This window comes from Hemiscyllium ocellatum, chromosome 2 (assembly GCF_020745735.1).
Source record: "Hemiscyllium ocellatum isolate sHemOce1 chromosome 2, sHemOce1.pat.X.cur, whole genome shotgun sequence".
Classification (NCBI taxonomy): domain Eukaryota; kingdom Metazoa; phylum Chordata; class Chondrichthyes; order Orectolobiformes; family Hemiscylliidae; genus Hemiscyllium; species Hemiscyllium ocellatum.
The window spans coordinates 5,739,544-5,761,844 of NC_083402.1; positions in this window are offsets into that span (position 1 = coordinate 5,739,544).

A 22,301-nucleotide genomic window follows, 5' to 3' on the forward strand; every position below is an offset into this window, starting at 1 on the left:
TGGAGTCCCCAATGACTAATGCTCTGCTCATCTCCCCCCCCTTTGTTTCTGAGCCACAGAAACTGACTCTATGCCAGAGACCTGTACCCCATGGCTTATCTCCAACACTATCCAAATGGTATACTTGTTTCTGAGAGAAACGGCCACCGGGAATCCCTGACTATCTGCCAGTTCCCTTTCCATCCCCTGACTGTAATTTATCTTACCTTCTCTTGTACCTGAGGTGTGACTACCTACCTGTAGCTCCTCTCAATAACTCCCTCTGCCTCCTGAATGATCCAAAGTTCAACCAGCTCCAGCTCCAGTTCTCTAAGACTGTTTTCGAGGAGCTGGAGTTGGCTTCACCTCCCAGAGATGCAGTCAGCAGAGACACTAGTGGTGCCCCTTACCTCCCACATGCTGCAGGGGGAACATTCAACTGCCCTAACCGCCATTCCCACTATTCCAAATTCCCAGAGAGACTGTAGAAAAATAAAGAATAAAAGAAACTAGTTACCTTACCAATCCGGCGCACCAAGGTTTTTTTTTAGTTAGAGGAGGAGGATGTGTGAGAGAATCTACCTAAATAGTGTTTCGGGTAACGCAAACACCCAAATATATTACCTCACTTACCCAGCAGTCCACTGTCCACTCCTGCTCAGCGTGTGCTCTGCCTACTCACAAGGTAAGTTTTCAAATCAGTGATTCACCTTCCCATCAGCCCCCAGGCTGTCACTCCCACTCTTCCTGCTGCTGAACACAAAATGGAGGGCCCTGACACTTGAGGTAAGTGACTTACCTCTGGACATGACTTGATCGAAGTTAGGAAATGGAAAGGACAGATGTGCATGATCCTAAGTTTACGTCAGATCAAAAATGTAAAAACTCGATTTTTTTGAGGAATAAAGTTTAGTGGTAAGAAAGGCATGGATGCAGTTGTCCACATTAATGAGCTGCATTAGGGACAAGTTGCATGAAATAGAAATAAGGGTTTTAGTTATGTTGGAATGTGTGGTTGCAAGCTCATCTCAGGTCAACATTAGCACCTAATAGGCTGAAGAAGTGACGATTTATTGGTACCATTGTTAGACTATTAATCCAGAGATTTGTTCCACCAGCATCTCATTTTCCACCTGGGGACCTTGCAGCCTTTCAGACTCAATATTGAGTTAAATAATTTTACAGCCTGATCACCTCCTTCCATGTCATTTGCCAACCCGAGTACACGTTAGGTTCTGTCATGACATGAGTTGATTTCAGCAGAGCCAACTTATTTTCACCAACTTATAGTGTCCATTATCATTTCTTCTTCCCTGGCTTACCATCACAATTCCTTTGTTCCTCTCTTTCTCTCTGTCTCTCTCTCTCTCTCCCATGCTCTCTCTCTGTGTCTGAGCTCCATCTCCACTATCTACTTGCTCCTTTTACTTTCTATCCCTTATCAGCAAGATGAGAACTATTTTATCCCAGATGCTATCAGTTCTGGAATTGTTGAACTCAAACATTAACTGCTAAGTTTCTCCAGCAACATCTGTTTTAGTTTCAGATCCCCAAACAAGCAATTGTTCATTTTATATTAATCCAGAAACCTAGGTAAAGGGCACCTGGATTTGAATCCCACCATGGCAAATGGAATTTGAATTCCAATAAAACAATCTAGACTTAAAAGTTTAATGATGACCATGAAACTGTTGTCAATTGTCAGAATTAATCCATTTTGAAATAACTCTACAGAGGCCAGTATCCTGTTACCAAATTACCATTATTTACACTTGCATACTACTTGATACTGGTCTAGCTTCCTCAAAACTAGCTCTGAGTGAACAAAACCTCTGACACTCCTGTCTCTGCCTGTCACCAGGGGTCATAGGCAAACAGCCCCAATCAGGGAACTCATATCCTATGAGGTCGAACTGGCTGACCTTGTTACAATCACTACATCCCTCTACCTCTAAGCCTGTTGTTTTTTTTTGTTGCCTCTCCTGGGGAATTTTCGCACCAGGCCCGGTTCCTCTGACTCAGCCTGAGTGTGTACTGGACCATAGCTAGCTTCTTGTACCCAGGGCATCTTGGGAAAAATGTATCCTGTTCTTCAGGCAGTAAAGGCGTCGAGGCTATGGCATCCACCATGGCCATCTCAGACTCTGAGGTTTCTTTAACTTTAGTTGGAAGGGGAGAACCCATGGGTTCAAAATGCCTTTCTGGCTGTTCTAAGGGGTTGGGTATGTTTTTCTCCTGCTCTGTTTGCGAGTTTACAGCTTTCAGGGCTGTCTTGTACTTATTCAAACTTTGTACGTCACTGGACCTGACCTCATGTCAACCATGCCTGTTACCCATGCAGGGCTATTCCCGTGGCTCCCACACCAAACCTTATCCCCTGAAGTAAACTGTCTCTTGTCTAAAGGGGTCTTTTGTCTAGCATTGGCGCTCCTGCTGCTGTTTCACCTCCACCCCAGGGACGGGTGTCATCCCGTTTTCCCCCCCTCAGTCAAAGCAAAATGCTCAGAAACAAAGTATAATTTTACCTCCTTCACCTTTATTCCAGGCTCTAGAGGGAGAGAGAACAATCGCCCATGTGCACAGGGACATGAGTTCACTGTCTTCTCTGGAACAGTAGTTTCTTGATGAACTATATAGTCATTTTACAGGGAGGAACATTCAGATAAGGCAACATTCATATTGAGTGGGTGACCATTACAATCAATGAGTACCAACAATAAAGATTAAGCAATCTGCTGTTACACAATGAATAACTGACTTCACAAAATGAATACTTTTCACCTTGTTGACTGATGTCACATACTGAATGCTACCTCATCTTGTTAAATGACTCTACATAATGAATGCTTTTTCACATTGTTAACTCATTATCCTTGCCTCCAGCATCCCATTGTTAACTGTAAGTTCTTAGCTGATCTGAGTCATGCTCAGCTGAACCTCTTATTCCACAAAACTCAGAACTTAGCTCTTTCCCTGCCTGCTTATACCCTATACACATTCACACAGAAAGATCAGATCTAACCTAGTATGGAGTCTTCTCCCCATTAGCAGCTCTGCTAGAGCAATCCCTGCAGTTGCCCGAGGGGTGGTATGGTAATCAAATAGGAACTGGGACAGTTTGGTATCTAATGAAGTTGTAGGCTGTTTCTTTAAGCTCTGCCTCCAAAGTTTGGATTGTCCTTTCCACCAGACCATTGGATGATGGATGGTATGGAGCTTCCCTTATATGCTGAATGGCATTCGACTTTAGGAAATACTCAAATTCCCAGCTGGTAAAACAATGGCCCATTGTCTGTAACTAACTTCTGGGAGTCTGCGTATTGCAAAAGATGTACATAGTTTTTCTATCATCATCTCCTGTTTGATGATTGAATTTTGTGCATGCCCAACCACTTTGAATGCCATTCATTATGACTGAGAACATTGAGCCCATAAAAGAGCCGGTGCAGTTGGTGTATAACTGAGTCCAGGGTTTATCCAACCATACCTACCAATGCGGGGGAGCTGCTGGTGTTAATTTTTGTCCTGGGCACTGCTCCACCAACATGACTATGATTGCATCCACTCCTGGCCACCAGACGTAATCTCTCGCTAACTTGTTCATTTTGGACATCCCTGGATGGCCCTGATGGAGTTCAGCCAGTATCTGGCAATGACCTTTGGCTCAGAACAATCACTCTTGCTCCTCATAATAATATGCTTTGTTCATAAAGGTTTCACTTCTGATTGTTATGGCCCTATTGTTTCACCCATCATCACCAGTTGTTTTAGTTTTGTCAGCACCAGATCTTTTTGCGTCCAAAATCTGATTTTGTCAGCGATGACTAGGTATCCACAAAGTTTAAAACCAAAACTGACTCTTTCAGTGGTGATACCACTGATGGTGTATCTGCCAGTGGGAAGCAGTTCAAGGCATCCGCGTTTGCTAATTGACCTCCCGTAATAGTGTTCCAACTGGTAATTGTACGCACTTAGAATGAGAGCCTACCGCTGAATTTGACCCAAAGCTATGGGCAGCACAGCCTTGTCCTCTTGCAGTAGCCCTAGCAGGGGTTTGTGGTCTGTTACTATTACAAAATTTACATACATAAAGGCATTGGTGGAACTTTCTCACACCAAAGATGACCGCCAAACCATTCTTCTCTATGTGGGTGTATTTGAACTCTGCATTAGCTAAACTCCAGGAAGCATATGCTATTGGGTGTTCTTCTCCATTGGGCCATCTGTGAGCCAACACTACCCCAATACCACACAGGGAGACATTTCAAGTCAGCCCAGATCTCCCTTGGGATCATAATGTTCCCATACCTTAGATAATGATAGCTGCTTCTTCACTTCCCTAAAGGTTGAGTCTTGTCTATGAAAGCATTTTCGAGGCTGACCCTTTTTCAAAAGTGGATGTGAGAGTGTCAGGATGGAGGCCTTGTTAGGAATGAACTTCACATAATAATTCACTAACCCAAGGAAAACCCTAAGCTCTGGTACAGAAGTGGGAGCCAGGGTTCCTTTGATCACTCTCACTTTATCTTCCAATGGGTTTAAATCAGTATCTTCAACTCTGTAGTCTAATTATGTCATTGGGGCACCTGGAACACACTTTTTTCCCTTCTAGGGTTTTTGCCCACCTTGGAGAAACATCTAAGCACTAAGTCCAAGCTCTCTAAATGTTCTTAAATGGTCTTCCCTGTTATTAGAATGTCATCTAGATAAATGGCAACTTGGGGTAGACCTTGTAAGGTCCTAGGGAGTGCTGCTGAACATAGAGACCTTGGAGTACAGGTGCATAGCTCCTTGAAAGTGGAGTTGCAGATAAATAGGATAGTGAAGAGGGGTTTAGTATGCTTTCCTTTATTGGTCAGAGTATTGAGTACAGGAGTTGGGAGGTTATGTTGTGGCTGCACAGGACATTGGTTAGGCCACTGTTGGAATATTGCGTGCAATTCTGTTCTCCTTCCTATCGGAAAGATGTTGTGAAACTTGAAAGGGTTCAGAAAAGATTTACAAGGATGTTGTCAGGGTTTGAGGATTTGAGCTATAGGGAGAGGCTGAACAGGCTGGGGCTGTTTTCCTTGGACCTGAGGGGTGACCTTGTAGATGTTTATAAAATCATGAGGGGCATGGATAGGATAAGGGCTTTTGCCCGAAACGTCAATTTCGCTGCACTTTGGATGCTGCCTGAACTGCTGTGCTCTTCCAGCACCACTCATTCAGAATCTGGTTTCCAGCATCTGCAGTCATTGTTTTTACCTCCTAAATAGGCAAAGTGTTTCCCTGCTAGAAATCCAGAACAAGAAGGCATAGGTTTAGGGTGAGAGGGGAAAGATATAAAAAAGACCTAAGGGGCAACTTTTTCACGCAGAGGGTGGTACGTGTATGGAATGAGCTGCCAGAGGAAGTAGTAGAGGCTGGTACAATTGCAACATTTAAAAGGCATCTGGAATGGTATATGAATAGGAAGAGTTTGGAGGGATATGGGCCGGGTGCTGGCAGGTGGTACTAGAGGTGGCTGAGGAATTAGCGGAGGCATTGGTTGAGATCTTTCAAGAGTCACTGGAGTCAGGGAAAGTCCCAGATGATTGGAAGATCGCTGTTGTAACCCCCCTTGTTCAAGAAAGGATCAAGACAAAAGATGGAAAATTACAGGCCAATTAGCCTAACCTCAGTTGTTGGTAAAATTCTAGAATCCATCATTAAGAATGAGGTTTCTAAATTCTTAGAAGAGCAGAGTCTGATTAGAACAAGTCAACATGGATTTAGTAAGGGGAGGTCATGCCTGACAAACCTGTTGGAATTCTTTGAAGAGGTGACAAGTAGGTTAGACCAGGGAAACCCAGTGGATGTGGTCTATCTAGACTTCCAAAAGGCCTTTATAAAGGTGCTACACGGGAGGCTGCTGAGCAAGGTGAGGGCCCATGGGGTTTGAGGTGAGCTCCTGGGATGGATTGAGGATTGGCTGTCTGACAGAAGGCAGAGAGTTGGGATAAAAGGTTCTTTTTCGGAATGGCAGCCGGTGATGAGCGGTGTCCCGCAGGGTTCAGTGGTGGGGCCACAGCTGTTCGCATTATATATTAATGATCTGGATGAAGGGACTGGGGACATTCTAGCAAAGTTTGCAGATGATACGAAGTTAGGTGATAGGCAGGTAGTACTGAGGAAGTGGTGACGCTGCAGAAGGATCTAGACTGTTTGGGAGAGTGGTCCAGGAAATGGCTGATGGAATTCAACGTGAGTAAATGCGAGGTCTTGCACTTTGGCAAAAAGAATAAAAGCATAGACTACTTTCTAAATGGTGAGAAAATTCGTAAAGCCAAAGTACAAATGGATCTGGAAGTGCTAGTCGAGGATTCTCTGAAGGTAAACATGCAGGTTGAGTCCGTGATTAAGAAAGCGAATGCAATGTTGTCACTTATCTCAAGAGGGTTGGAATATAAAAGCACCGTTGTGCTACTGAGACTTTATAAAGCTCTGGTTAGGCCCCATTTGGAGTACTGTGTCCAGTTTTGGTCCCCACACCTCAGGAAGGACATACTGGCACTGGAACGTGTCCAGCGGAGATTCACACGGATGATCCCTGGAATGGCAGGTCTAACATATGAGGAATGGCTAAGGATCCTGGGATTGTATTAATTGGAGTTTAGAAGATTAAGGGGAGACTTAATAGAGACGTACAAGATAATACATGGCTTGGAAAGGGTGGACACTAGGAAATTTTTTCCATTTGGCAAGGCGACTAGGACCCGTGGACACAGCCTTAGAATTAGAGGGGGTCAATTCAGAACAGAAATGCGGAGACATTTCTTCAGCCAGAGAGTGGTGGGCCTGTGGAATTCACTGCCACAGGGTGCAGTGGAGGCCGGGAAGCTAAATGTCTTCAAGGCAGAGATTGATAGATTCTTGTTGTCTCGAGGAATTAAGGGCTACGGGGAGAACGCTGGTAAGTGGAGTTGAAATGCCCATCAACCATAATTGAATGGCGGAGTGCACTCGATGGGCCGAATGGCCTTACTTCCACTCCTCTGTCTTATGGTCTTATGATTGGGTTGGGATATCTGGTTGACATGGACGAGTTGGACCGAAGGGTTTGTTTCCATGCTGTACATCTCTATGACTCTATTGTAAAATGTTCTGCATCATCTTCTGAAAAATAGCACAGGCTGATGATATTCTTAATGGCAGTCTCGTATACTGGTACAAATCCTTATGGAGATTAATTGTAGCATACTTCTGGGAATCCTCATCTAACCGCAATTGTAGACGTGCTTGACTCATGTCGAACTTTGTGAAGGACAGCCTCCCCCTCCAGCTTTGCATATAAGTCATCTTTGCAAGGGATTGGGTATTTATCCAGTAACGGGAAGTGGTTTACTGTCGTTTAAAATCCTGACAAAGTCGAACCAACCCGTAGGCTTCAAAATTGGTATGACTGCTGCTGCCCATTCCACAAGTTAGACAGGTTTGGTGATTCCTTCCCTTTCCAGCTCCTCATTTCTGCCTCTACTCTTGCACATAAGGCAAATGGCACTAGGTGGGCCTTGCAGAATCGTGGAACTGCTTCTTGATCAATATTCAAGGTGGCCTTGGCTCCTTTGATAGTCCCAAGACCTTCTGGACAAACATCCAGGTATTTAATTAGGACTTCACTCAGGAAGCCATTTTCTAATCAAAAAATGTTGAGCCAATAAAATGAATCTTTCTTCACCAATGTTGCCCCATCCGGCTTGGGTCCAAGTTTTTAACTACAATCAGTGGTAACTGAGCCAGCTTCTTCTCCCACGAGATTGGAACCAAATGGCTTTAATCTCACAAATCATTCGATGGAGAAGTTTTCTACTCATCCAATAATTGCTATCCAACAAGCACTTTGAGATTATTGACAGGTGAAGAGAATTGGGGGTTGGGGGGAGCAGTGCTGGGCATCACCAGTCTACATATTACTATATTTTTTGGATTATGTGATTGACAGAAGATGACAGTTTTGGAGTATCTGTGGAGTTGGGAAAACTGCATCTATTTTCAATATTTCTCCTGCAGACTAGGAGATTCATAAAGACTTTGGTTTATAAAATCAAATTTCTACATCTACTATCAATGAGGCAGAAATTCCTCATACACTTTAAATGAAGATAGATACTTTGTTATCAATTATAACACTATGTATTTGGGTGGAAATTAGTCAAAACCCTTGATTTCAACGCATCTTTCTGCTAGACATCATGCTAAACCAAATAAAGATTTTTCAGTATCAGGTACGTAATAACAGAAGTGTGGAAACAAGTTGATTCCCTAACTGAGAATTGAATTTGGTGAATTTCTGCAGTGCATTTTGTTGATGCACAAAGCTTTGTGACAACCACTCAAGATAGTGGCAGAGTATGGTTCCTAAGCTGGAGGCTTTTTTTTTACTCCTTTTGTGTTCGTCTTTCTTTTTCTTTTTCTTTTTTTTCTACTTATCTCTATTCCTCAGACAGACTCTCGATGGACTCTTGGCCTCGAGGAGGTCCCGCACAGACTCCCAGTCTCGAGGTAAAGCTCATTTCAGATTTTGTGCCTAGGTATCCTTGTACCGAAGAAGGCGTCAGAATTGATTACCTTGTACACTTTTCACTGTACTCATGTTATCTCTGTGCCTCAGCACATATGATAATAAACCTAATTATAATTCTAGATGGCACAGTGTAGACTGCTATCACTATGTGAAGAGGAGGTTGGTTAGCTCAGTTGACTGGACAACTAGTTTGTGAAGTGAAATGACCTCGACAGCATGGGCTCAGTTCCCACACCAACTGAGGTTAACATGAAGGTCCCACCTTCTCAACCTCACCCTTACCCTTACCTGAGATGTGGTGACCCTCAGGTTTTGCCACCACAGTTGTCTATCCCTAGAGAGCAGCCCTATGGCCTGGTAGGTCTAATCCATTTTTACTATATATAAATAAACCTGTTGGACTATAACCTGGTGTTGTGTGACTTCCGAGTTTGTAAGCCTCACAGCTACCACTCAGTGTCTGATCTCAGACGTCACCTTTAGTATATTCCTATCACTCTGTCTCATTGTCATGACAGCACGGCACTGACATTGACTTTATAAACATTCTATACACTGTCTAACACTCTTAGTCACCTGCAGAGAGAGGAATTGTGTAACACTCCGCTTACACTGGTTGTATGATCTTTGATCTCTCTGCCCTTGATCTCTCTGCCTATAAATTCTGGATGTGTGCTCTGCTCTCTCATTGCACCTGACGAAGGGGCTGCACTCTGAAAGCTTGTGTGATTTCAAATTAAATTTGTTGGACTATAACCCGGTGTCATGTGACTTTTGACATTGTTGACACCAGTCCAATACCAGCACCTCCACATCTTTACTTTATGAGTACATGGTGAAAAGAGTGAATGTTGACAGTGATGGGTGTGAAGCCAATCAAGCGGGGCCTGCTTCATCCTGGATGGTGTCAAGCTTCTTGAGTGTTTTGGACCTGACTCTATCCAGGTAAGTGGGGAATATTCCATCACCCTCCTGACTTGCATCTTATAGAGAGTGGACAGGCTATGGGGAGTCGGAATTCCAAGTCTCTGATCTGATCTTGTAGACACGGTATTTATAATGTTGATTCAGTTCAATTACTGGTCAATGGCAACTCCCACAAAGTTGATAGAGGGAGATTCAGCAATGGTGATGCCACTGAACACCAAGGACGGTGGTTAGATTCCCTTCTGTGGGAGATGGTTATTGTCTAGCATGTGTGCGGTGCAAATGTGTGGTATACAGCAGCCATAGAGACAAACGGACCAAAAAATAAACATGAAGATCTAATACATTTTCTGCATTCCTGACTGTTCAGTGTCCTTAAAAACCAGAATGTGCTTGATAATCCAATGCTGTAGAAATTAGTACTGTTTATTATTATAATCATGGCCATTCAGGGGCGACTTTACTAACATGTGAAAATCTGGAAAACACTGGAAAAATCTGGAAATCTAAAAATAAGTTGGAAAGTGTATTAAGGAATATTAAACAAGTCAGGTGGATAATAGTCAGATATAGATCGACAATGATCTAATAATGGAACAAGGGCTGATTGGCCAGCACAAGTTTCCACGTTACGATAATGATTTTACAATTAGGTTTCAGGATTGAGAATTAACAGGTTAAACAGACAAATACATTTTTTAATGTGCCCAAGTTCTCTGGAAATTTCCAGAAAGTGCTCTAAGAAAAGCGAGAATTGGGCTATCCAACTGTAACGTAACAAGCTGGCTTGTTCCATCCAGATCAGCTCAGAGATGAACACATTCAACAGTATGTTTGTTTATATATAAACAATTCAAAAACTGTAGAGCTAGGACATTTCTCCAATCTTATTGCTACTCAGGTAGTGTGAGTCACAAGCTTGGAACAGAAATGTCCTATTGCAGAGACCCACCCTGGAAGGTGCAACAAAAGTGGTATTCCCGATTCAGAGGACAGCTGGTGCATGGTAAGATCTTCTAAATGTTTGTTCTTTTAAATAATCACATGTGGTTTCTTGTGGATAATCTTCAACCATCAGACTGGCATACGAGAAGGACTGTAATGTTGAATTTTATTTCTTTATTTTCTGCATTTATATTCTATGTTTTGGTTAATTTTTCTGTGTTTTAAGATGGCGAGTGACTAGGAGAAAGTGAGGACTGCAGATGCTGGAGTACCAGAGTTGAAAAATGTGGTGCTGGAAAAACACAGCAGGCCAGGCAGCATCCAAGGAGCAGGAGAATCGACGTGGCCTGCTGTGTTTTTCCAACACCACATTTTTCAACTCGAGTGACTACACTATACAACACTTTTCACTGCAATTTGTAACAATGTATATGTGCCAACAAATAATTCAAATCAATTTGGAGCACTGCTCTGAATGGATTAGAAAGCCTGTCAACATTTAATTTTAATCATTTTAATTTGATTGTATGGCCTTATGGGTAGAACAGACACTATATACATTTGCAACTGAATATGCATCAAAATTATTTATGCTAAGGCAGTTACTACATATTTGGTAGCTACTAATTTTGTATAGCACAAAATATATAATTTGTGCTCAAATATTGAAAGCATCAACTCGTCTTTAAGAACACAGAACAGTACAGCACAGAAACAGGCTCTTCGACCCACCATGCCTGCATCAACAATGATGATATTCTAAACTAATGCCATCTCCCTGCACATAGTCCATATGTCACTATTCCCTGCTTGCTCATGTGGCTGTCTAATTGCCTTTTAAATGTAGCTATCATATGTACTGTCTCCACTAGCAATACGTTCCAAGCACTTCCCACCCTCTGTGTAAGGATCCTCTTTACATACATAGAAACATAGAAAATAGGTGCAGGAGTAGGCCATTTGGCTCTCCACAATTCAATATGATCGTGGCTGGCCATGCAATCTCAGCATCCCATTCCCTCTTTCCCCCCATACCCTTTGATCTCTTTAGCCGCAAGGGCCACGTCCAGCTCTCTCTTGAATATATCTAACGAAATGGCCCAAACAACCTCCTGTGAGAGAGAATTCCAAAAGTTCATTATTCTCTGAGTGAAGAAATTCTTCCTCATCTCAGTCTTGAATGGCTTACCCCTTATTCTTAGATTGTGACGCATAGTTTTGGACATCCCCAACATTGGGAACATTCTTCCCATATCTAGCCTGTCCAATACCATCAGGATTTTATATGTTTCTGTGAGATCCTCCCCATATTCTTCAAATTAGAGTGACTGAAAGACAAGCCCAGTCGATCCAGTCTTTCCTCATTTGTCATCCCAGGGATCAGTCTGGTGAATCTTCGCTGGACTCCCTCAATGGTAACAATGTCCCTCCTCAGACTAGGAGACCAAAACTGCATACAATACTCAAGGTGTGGTCTTACTACTTGAACTTTTTGAATCCTTGCTATTTTTGTATGATGGGCAGGCATTTAGGTATTTGCCACAATCAAACAAACTAGCGACTAGTTTCAGCTGTATGATGGGTCAAGCTCAGATTTTCTGCTTGGGAACTTTGCAGCCTTCTGGACTAATATCAGGTGGGCGGCACAGTGGTTAGCACTGCTGCCTCACAGTGCCAGAGACCCAGGTTCAATTACTGCCTCAGGCACCTGCCTGTGTGGAGTTTGCACGTTCTCCCTGTGTCTGCGTGGGTTTCCTCTGGGTGCTCTGGTTTTCTCCCACAGTCCAAAAATGTGCAGGTTAGGTGAATTGGCCATGCTAAATTACCCGTAGTGTTAAATGAAGTGGTATATGTAGGAGAATGGGTCTGGGTGGGTTGCTCTTCAGAGGGTCGGTGTGGACTTGTTGGGCCGAAAGGCCTCTTTCCACACTGTAAGTAATCTAATCAATTCAACAATTCTAGGGCTTAAACACCTTTCCCCATATTTTCCCCACCTCCACACACCAGGCCTTATCATCACATGGGCTGCAACCACACACAACCCATTGTCAGCTCCCAGTAGTCTGCATCAGCAGTTATTCATTCCCACAAACTGACCTTTAACCACTCCTTTGTCCAACTGGTTTCCTCTTTCTTCGGCTCTATCTCCACTTCTCTTTTACTCTGTCCCTTCACCATACCCCATCTTCTGTATAAGATCTATCTTTTTCTTAGCTACCATCAATTCTGAGGAAGGGTCACTGGACCAGAAACATTAATTCTGATTTCCCTTCACAGATGCTGTCAGACCTGCAGAGATTTTCTAGCAATTTCTGCTTTTGCTTCAGATTTTACCTTCCCACCTATAGTATTTGTTATTATACAATCCTCTTCCTTCTGATTAGGAACCAGGCGCTGACTGCCTGTGTGTGTTTATGTATCTTTTGTTTAGTTTGGACCAGATTGCACTGAAGCACTCAAGCACACATGTACCAAATCTCACAATAAGACAAGAGAAAAAATTCACTCCTCAGGCCTGCTCTCGACTGCAAGTTCAAGCCAATTATAACTTTCAGCTTGCATTTGTGTAGAGAAAGAAAGGTGCATATTTTTATGAGTTCTTCTCTATGTTCTTGCAAAGTTTACTTTTGTGATTGATTTCAAAATTTCAGAATCACAGAATTACTACAACACAGAAGGAGACCATTTGGTCCATTGAGTCTGCACTGAATACTCGCCTTTTCCCTATAACTCTGTACATTGTTTCTACTTAAATATCTATCCAACGTCCTCTTGAATGCCTCATTGAACCTGCCTCCACAATATTTCCAGGTAGTACATTTCAAATCCTAACTACTCACTGTGTGAATACATTTTTCTCATATTTGCTTCTTTTCCTTCCTGAAGTGTGGTACCTGAAATTGCACACAAGACTTCAGCAGAAGTCTAAGAAGTGTACTCTCTGGTCTAGTTAATGAAAACTAGAATGCTGTACACTTTATTAACAGCTCTCCCTACCTATTCTGTCACCTTTAATGACTTTTGCACATATAGACCTAGGTCCCCCTGCTCCTGCACATCCTTTAGAATGGTACCCTTTGTTTTATACTGTCTGTTCACATTCTTTGTACAATAAAGTATCTTCACACACTTCTCCGCATTGTACCTCATCTTCCATCTATCCAGCCATGCCACTAACTTGTCAATGCTCGGTTTTCTGTTATTCCCTTACATAAAAACAAAGAAATAATTCTGGTATAGCACAGGGACAGGCCCATCGGCCTACCAAGCCTGCGCCAACATAGTATGTCATTCTAAATTAACGCTTCACGTCCATGTGGAGAGTATCCACCTATTCCCGGTTTATTCATGTATCTATCAAGACGCCGTTTAAATGTTGCTATTATATCCATCTCCACCACCTCCTTTGGCAGCCTGTTTTTTACATCTCCTTTAAACTTACCCCCTTTTTTCTTAAACCTATGTCCCTTAGTAATTGACATTTCTACCCTGAGGAGAGAGACTCCAACTATCATAATTTTGTAAACTTCTGTCAGGTCATCCCTTAATCTCCAATATTCAAGTGAAAACAATCTCTCACATCCTAGAGTTGATCTTTCTTTGCACCTTCTCTGTAATATTCTGCATTGTGTTCTGTTACCCTGAGGTACTGAGATTCAAATCAAATTGAATCAAATTTCTTTATTTACTCAAGGGATGTAAGTGTCCCTGGCTGGGCCAGTATTTATTGCCTGTGCCTAGGTGCCCCTTGAGAAGTTGGGGGTGAGCTGCCTTCTTGAACGGCTGCAGTCCATGTGCTATAGGGTGACCCACAATGTCCTGACGGAGGGAATTCCAGGATTCTGACTTAGCGACAGTGAAAGAACAATGGTATATTTCCATGTCAGGGTGATGAGTGGCTTGGAGGGGAACTTGCAGGGGTTGGTGTTCCCAGGAATCTGCTGCCCTTGTCCTTCTGGACTGAAGTGGTCATGGGTTTGGAAGGTGCTGCCTGAAGATCTTTGGTGAATTTCTGCAGCATATCTTGTAGATTGTACACACTGCTGTTACTAAGCATCGAGGTGGAGGGAGTGGATGTTTATGGATATGGTGCCAATCAAATGGACCACTTTGTCCTGGATGGTGTTGAGCTTCTTCAGCATTGTTGGAACTGCACACATCCAGTCAAGTACAGCACAAAATTTCATTTAACTACTGTTACAGCAGTAACTAGCTTTTCAAATTTCCACAATATGAAAACACGAATCAATAAGGTCACAATGTCTGATTGAACTAGTTTTAGTGATTTAGCAGGTGTATATGGACCCCATTATCAATGTATTATTTGGGAAAATGAGAAGATTTTCTTATTAGAAAGAATGGTAATCTAAAATGCTGATAAAGATGGGCAAGGGGACAATGATTAAATAAAAGCAAAATACTGCAGAAGCTGGAAACCTGAAACAAAAGCTGTAGAAACTCAGTATGTCTGGCATGATCTGTGGAAAGAAAAACAGAATTTGAAAAAGTGGCATTCTGGACTTGAAACATTAACTCTGTTTGCGGTCTTTGAGAAGATTTGTAGCTCAAGTTGAGGATCAGGTTGTAAGTTTGCTCACTGAGTTGGTAGGTTTGTTCTCAGATGTTTCATCACTATGCTAGGTAACATCATCAGTGAATCTCTGTTGAAGCACTGGTGTTCTGTCCCACTTTCTATTTATGTATCTTAGTCTGTTAAGGTGGGTGATATCATTTCGGGTTCTTTTTCACAGAGGTCAGTAAATGGGGTCCAAATCAATGTGTTTATTGATGGAGAATACCAGGTCTCTAGGAATTCCTGTCCATGTCTCTGTTTAGCCTTACCTCAGATAGATGTGTTGTCCCATCAAAGTGGTGTCCTTCTTCGTCTGTGTGTAAGGATACTAGTGATAGCTGATTTTGTCTTTTGGCAGCTAGTTGGTGCTCGTGCATCATGGTGGCTAATTTTCTACCTGTCTGTCTGATGGAGTGTTTGTTGCTATCCTTGCAAGGCATTTTGTAAATGACATTTGATTTGCTGGTTGTTGGTATAGAGTCCTCTAGGCTCATCAGTAGCTGTTGCAAATGTGTTGCTGGTCAAAGCACAGCAGGCCAGGCAGCATCTCAGGAATAGAGAATTCGACGTTTCGAGCATAAGCCCTTCATCAGTAGCTGTTTCAGTGTGTTGGTAGGTTTGTGGGCTACCATGATGCCAAGAGGTCAGAGTAGTCTAGGAGTCATTTCCGAAATGTCTTTTCTGTATTGTAGCGTGGCTAGAGTCTCTGGGCGTGTTGTGTCTACTTGTTTTGGGTTTGTTATTTAAGAATCGAAGAACTGTAGACCAGCATCCACAGGAAAGAAACACACACAGACCAGATACTCAACTACAGAAGCAATCATCCCAACACCCACAAACAGAGCAGCATCAGGTCATTATTTAAGTGGGCCACAACACACTGCAGCACCCAGGAACTATGAGCAGCAGAAGAAAAATACCGATAGAATGTATTCAAGAAGAACGAGTACAAGATAAACAGAATTCGACGATTCTTAAACAGCAAACCCAAACAAGTAGACACAACATGCCCAGAGATTCTAGCCACATTATCATACATCAAAGACACCTCAGAGATGACTACCTGACTACTCTGACTGCTTGGCATCATGGGAGCCCACAAACCTGACACACTGAAACAGCTACTTATGAACCTAAAGGATCCTATACCAACAGCCAGCAACAGAATTGTAATTTACAAAATACCATGCAAGGACTGAACCAAACACTACACTGGACAAACTAGCCACCAGAATACATAAGCACCAACTAGCCACCAAATGACAATACCAGCTATTACTAGTATCTTTACACACAGATGAAGAAGGACACCACTTGAACTGGGACAACACATCCATCCGAGGGCAAGCCAAACAGAGACAAAGATGAAAATCCCTAGAGGCCTGGCATTCAAACTGGAACCCCAACAAAAAGCACATTGATTTGGACCCCATTTACCAATCTCTGAGAAAAAGAACCAGAAATGATATCACCCAACTTAACAGACCAAGACACATAAACAGAAAGTGGGACAGGACACCTGTGCTTCATCGGAGGCTCACTGATGATGTTGCCCAACATGGTGATGAAACATCTGAGAACAAACCTACCAGCTCAGTGAGCAAAATCAACTCTGCTTCTCTCCCTTCAGATGCTGCAAGACCTTCTGAGTTTCTATTGTGCTTTTCTTTAGTCACAGGAGAGGTCCCAGGGTACTGCAGGATAGCCAATGTTGTACCTTTATTTTAAAAGAGAAAATTGCAGGTCATTGAGCCTTGTGTCAGTGGTAAAAAAATTATTGGAGAAAATTCTTATTGATAGGACTTACTCATTTTTGGAAAAATACAGACTTATTAGCAATGGGCAACATGGCTTTGTGTCCGAAAAATTGTGTTTCATAACTTTTAATGAGTTTTTTGAGGAAATGACAAAAATGATTGATGAGGGCAAGGTGGTAGATGTTGTGTACATAGATTTTAGCAAGGCCTTTGACAAGGTCTCTCGTGGCAGGCTGAACACAAGGTGAAGTCACATTGGGATCCACAGTGACCTGGTAAGATGGATACAGAACTGGCTTAGACAAAAAGGCAGAGAGTATCAGTGGAAGAGTATTTTCTGACTGAGGATTTATGACCAGTGCTGTTCTGCATGGACAAGAGTTGGGACTTGTGCTGTTTGTAATATATATAAACAATTCAGTTTAGGTAATCAGACAACACAAGGATTAGGGGAGTTGTGGATAGTGAGGAGGATTGCCAGAGATTACAGCAGGATAGCTATAGGTTGGAGACTTGGGTGGAGAAATGGCAGATGAATTTTAATCAGGACAAATGTGAGGCAATGCATTTTGGAAGATCTAATGCAGATGGAAAGTACACAGCAAATGGCAGATCTCTTAGAAGAATTAACATACAGTGGGATCTAGGCATACAGGCCCTCAGTTCCCTGAAAGTGGCAACACACGTGGCTAAGGTGGTCAAGAAGACAAATGGCATGCTGGCCTTCATTAGTCAAAGCACAGAGTATAAAATTGGCAAGTCATGTTGCAGCTGTAGAGAACTTTAGTTAAGCCACATTTGGAATATTGATTACAGTTCTGGTTATCACATTAGAAGGATGTAGAGGTTTTGGAGAGGAAACAGATATTGTTTACTAGGTCTGGTAATTACAGGGAAGAAGTAGTTCTTAAATCTGTTATACATGTTTTCAAACTTCTGTATCATCTCCCCAAGAGAAGAGGGTGGAAAAGTATAACTGTGGTGGGAGGGGTCTTAATTATGTTGGCTGCTTTCCTGAGACAGTGGGAGTATAGACAGAGTAAATAGATGGAAGGTTGGTATTCATGATGGACTGGACTGCGTTCATTACTCTCTGTAATTTCTTGCGCTCTTGGGCAGAGTAGTTGCCATACCAAGCTGTGATGAGTTTTGATTGGATGCTTTCTGTGATGCATCTATAAAAATTGGTAAGAGCCATTGTGGACATGACAGATTTCCTTAGCCTCTTGAGGAAGTAGAGGCTTGCTGGGCTTTCCTGACTGCAGTGTTGATGTGGATGGACCGGGATAGGTCGTTTGGTGAGATCTAGTCCTAGGAACTTGAAGCTTTCTGCCACCTCCACCTCAGTACCATTGATAGAGACAGAGACATGTCCTCCACTCCGCTTCATGAAGTCAATGATCATCTCCACGTCACTAAGCTCTCACTGTGTTTCCAGTACTCTGCCTTGTCATTGTTTGAGGTCTGACCCACTACAGTGGCATCATTAGTAAATTAGTAAATGGAGTTCCAGCTAAGTTTGGTCACACAGTCATGAGTGTAGTAAGGGGCTGACTATGCACTCTTGTGGGCACTGGCATTGAGGATTATTGTGGGGGAGGTGTTGTCACCTATCCTTACTGAGTGCAGTCTGTGGGTCAGAAAGTCTAGGATCCAGTTGCAGAGGGGGCGGCAGAGTCCTTGGTCTCGGAGTTTGGAGTTGAATTTGGTTGGAACTATGTTGTTGAAGGTGCAACTAACGAAAATAAACAGGAGTCTGATGTAGGTGTCCTTGTTATCCAGGTGTTCCAGGGATGAGTGTAGGAACCCCAGATTCCATTAGGTGCTTGAGATTCATCTGCTCACCTACAAGGAAAGAAACCTCATGGGAGAGGATTGACACCTCTCATGTGGGGATACTGAGAACTCCATGTGCAGGCAACCAAAAAAGATTGCAAAAGTCACACCGCTCTCCCACTATATCGTAACCGTCAATGTTTTTTTAAAACTCACTCGTGGACATGTGTATGACTGGATGGCCAGAATTTATTGCCCATCCTTAGTTGCCCTTGTGAAGTGGAATTGGCCTTCTTGACCCGTTGCAGTCCATGTGCTGTAAGGTGACCCACAATACCATTAGGGAGGGAATTCCAGGATTTTGACCCAGCAACAGTGAAGGAACAGCGATATATTTCCAAGTCAGGGTGGGGAGTGGCTTGGTAGGGAAATTGCAGAGGGTGGTGTTCCCATGTATCCATTTTCATTGGTCTTCGAAATGGAAGTGGTTGTGAATTTGGAAGGTGCTAATAAGGATCTTTACTGAATTTCTGCAGTCCATCTTGTAGATAATGCACACTGCTGCTGAGTGTTGGTGATGGAGGGAGTGGATGTTTGTGAATGTGGTGCCAGTCAAGCAGGTTGTTTTGTCCTGGATAGTGTCAAGCTTCTTGAGTGTTGTTGGAGCTATACCCATCTAGGCAAGTGGGGAGTGTTCCTGATCAGTGCTTTGGAGATGGTGGACAGGCTTTGAGAAGTCAGGAGGTGAGTTACTCACCGCAATATTCCTAGCCTCCTGTCTGCTCTTGTAGCTTCTGTGGTGAGTCCAATTAAATTTCTGGTCAATGTAAATAATAGGGGATTCAGTGGTGGTAATACCATTAAATATCAAGAGTCAGTGGTCATGAACGGTGCTGAACATTGTGCAATTATCAGTGAACACCTCTACATCTAACTTTATGATGGAAAGCAGATCATTGATGAAGCTGTTTATCAATGCAGAGATGCCCTGGAGATGAAATGACTAACTTCCAACGACCACAACTATCTTTCCTATGTGTCAGGTATGATTCTAACCAGCTAAGAGATTGCTTGCTGATATTCGTTGATTCCAATTTTGCTTGGGCCAATTGATGCCATACTCGGATGAATGTGGCCTAGATGACCAGGGCTGTCACTCTCTGGAACACAATTGTTTTGTGCTTGTTTGACTCGGCTGTAATTGGCCAGGGCACATTTGTCAAACTGTTTGTGTACAGGAAATACGTGGGCAATTTCCCATATTGTCAAGTAAATGTCAATGGTGTAACTGTACTTGAAGAGCTTGGCTATGGGAGCAGCAAGTTCTGGAACACAAGTCTTCAATACTATTGCCAGAATGTTATTGGGGCTCATAACGTTTGCAGTATCCAATGCCTACAACCATTTCTTGATACCCTGTGGAGTCAATCGAATTGGCTGAAGGCTGGTATCTGTAATGCTGGGAGGAGGCCTAGAGAAATCATCCACTTGACACTTCTGGCCGAAGACTGCTTATCTTTTGTACTGAAATTTTGGGCTCCTTCGTCATTGAGGATGGGGATATTTGTGGACCCTCCTCCTCCAATGAGTTTAATTGTCCATCATAATTTACAACTGGATGTGGCAGAACTGCAGAGCTTAGATCTGGTCTGCTGGTTGTGGGATTGTTTAGCTCTATCACTTGATGCTTATGTTGTTTAACAAGTAGCCCTGTTGGTAGGTTCACCAGGTTTGTAGGTGTGCTTTGTGCTGTTCCTGGCATACCCTCCTGCACTCTCGGTTGAACCCCTGGCTTGATGGTAATGGTTGAGTGGGGGATATGACGGGCCATGAGGTTACAGATTGTGCTGGAGTACAATTCTGCTGCTGTTGATGGCCCACAGTGCCTTAGGAATGCCAAGTATTGAGTTGCTAGATCTGTCCAAAGTCTGACCCATTTAGCACAGTATGCCCAATATCACCATATAAATACTGAACTTCATTTCCACAAGGACTGTGGACTTTTTGTATTTCCAACAGGCAGTTTGGTAAGGATTGGGGCAAAAATGTCTTTACCTCTTGTTGGTTACCTCACCACCTCCTGTAGATCCAGTTTAACAGTTATGTACTTTAGGACCTGAGCCACTTTTGAAATCCCCACTCCAGAGTACATTTATATCCTTGACACCCACAGTTCTTTCTCAACTGCTTTCAACATGGAGGAGCACTGACTCAACTGAGGAAGGACGGTATGTGCCTTGCCTATGTTTAACCTGAAGCCATGAGGCTTTATGTATTTCGCAGTCAATGTTGAGGACACTCTCTCGCCCATATGCCATTGCGTCGCCACCTCTGCCGGATCTGTCCTCCTGATGGGAAAGGACATACCAAGGAAAGAGTGACTATATCAGGCTGTTTCTTGACTAGCCTGTGAGACAGCTCTCCTAATTATGGCACTTTCCCCCATTTGTTAGTAAGGAGGACTTTCCATGGTTGACAGGGCTGTTTTTGCTGTTGTTTGTTTCCAGTAGTCCATCTGGTTTTATTCCTTTTTCAATACTCCATATCGATTGATACAACTGAGTGGTTTGCTCCACTATTTCAGAGGGCAGTTGAGAGTCAACCACTTTGCTGCAGGTCTGGAGTCACATGTAGGCCAGAGACAGATGAAGATGGCTGATTTCTTTCCTTGAAGGACATTAGCGCACCAGATGGGGTTTTCTGACAATCAATAATGGTTTCATGATCATTAGATTCTTAATTCCGGATTTGTTTTTGTTGAATTCATGGCAGGATTTGAACCTGAGTCCCTGGAACATCAGGGGAAAGCGAGGACTGCAGATGCTAGAGATCAGAGTCAAAAAGTGTGGCACTGGAAAAGCACAGCAGGTCAGGCAGCATCCAAGGAGCAGGAGAATCAACGTTTCAGGTATAAGCCCTTCATTAGGAATGTGGTAGGTTGAGGCCCAAGGGGGGTCAGAGATAAATGGGCGAGGTGAGTCTGCGGGGAAGGTAGTTTGGAAGGCGATATGTAGATGAAGGTAGGAGCTGACAGTGATAGGTCGGAGGTGAGGGTGATTGGTCGGAGGTGAGGGTGGAGTGGATAGGTGGGAAGGAAGATGGACAGTGGTGCTGAGTTGGATGGTTGTATCTGGGATAAGGTGGAGGGAAGGGAGATGAGGAAGCTGGTGAAATTGACATTGATCCCATGCGGTTGAAGGGTCCCAAGATGGAAGATGAAGCGTTCTTTCTCCAGGCGTCAGATGGCTTGAATTTGACCCGCCCTCTTGAACTGTCCTATCTGTCCATCTTCCTTCCAATCTATCTGCCCCACCCTCCACTCCGACCTATCACCATCACACCCCACCTTCAACACCTATCGCCTTTCAAGCTACCTTTCGTCCCCCAATACCCACACCCTCCCACTTATCTCTCAGCTCCTTAGCCCCATCCCCACATTTCTGATGCCCGAAACATGAACTTTCCTGCTCCTCGGATGCTGCCTGACGTGCTGTGCTTTTCCAGCACCCCACCTTGTTTCTGCATTAATAGGTTAGCGATAATACCACAAGGCCTCTTCATGCATCCTTAATGTGCTTGAGCTTCTACCCTTACGACATAAATCATTCGATCTCTTGCCTTCTGCAACACTAATGGCAACTGTACTCAATGCTCTTAACAGAGCAGGCTCTCCAACCAACACTTCCCCCTTCACCTGTGAAAAGCATGTTTCGGAAATCCAAATATATTATGTCCATTATTCTATTATTATCTCCTCAAAGAACTCTAGAAAATTTGTCAAGCATGATGTCCACTTTAT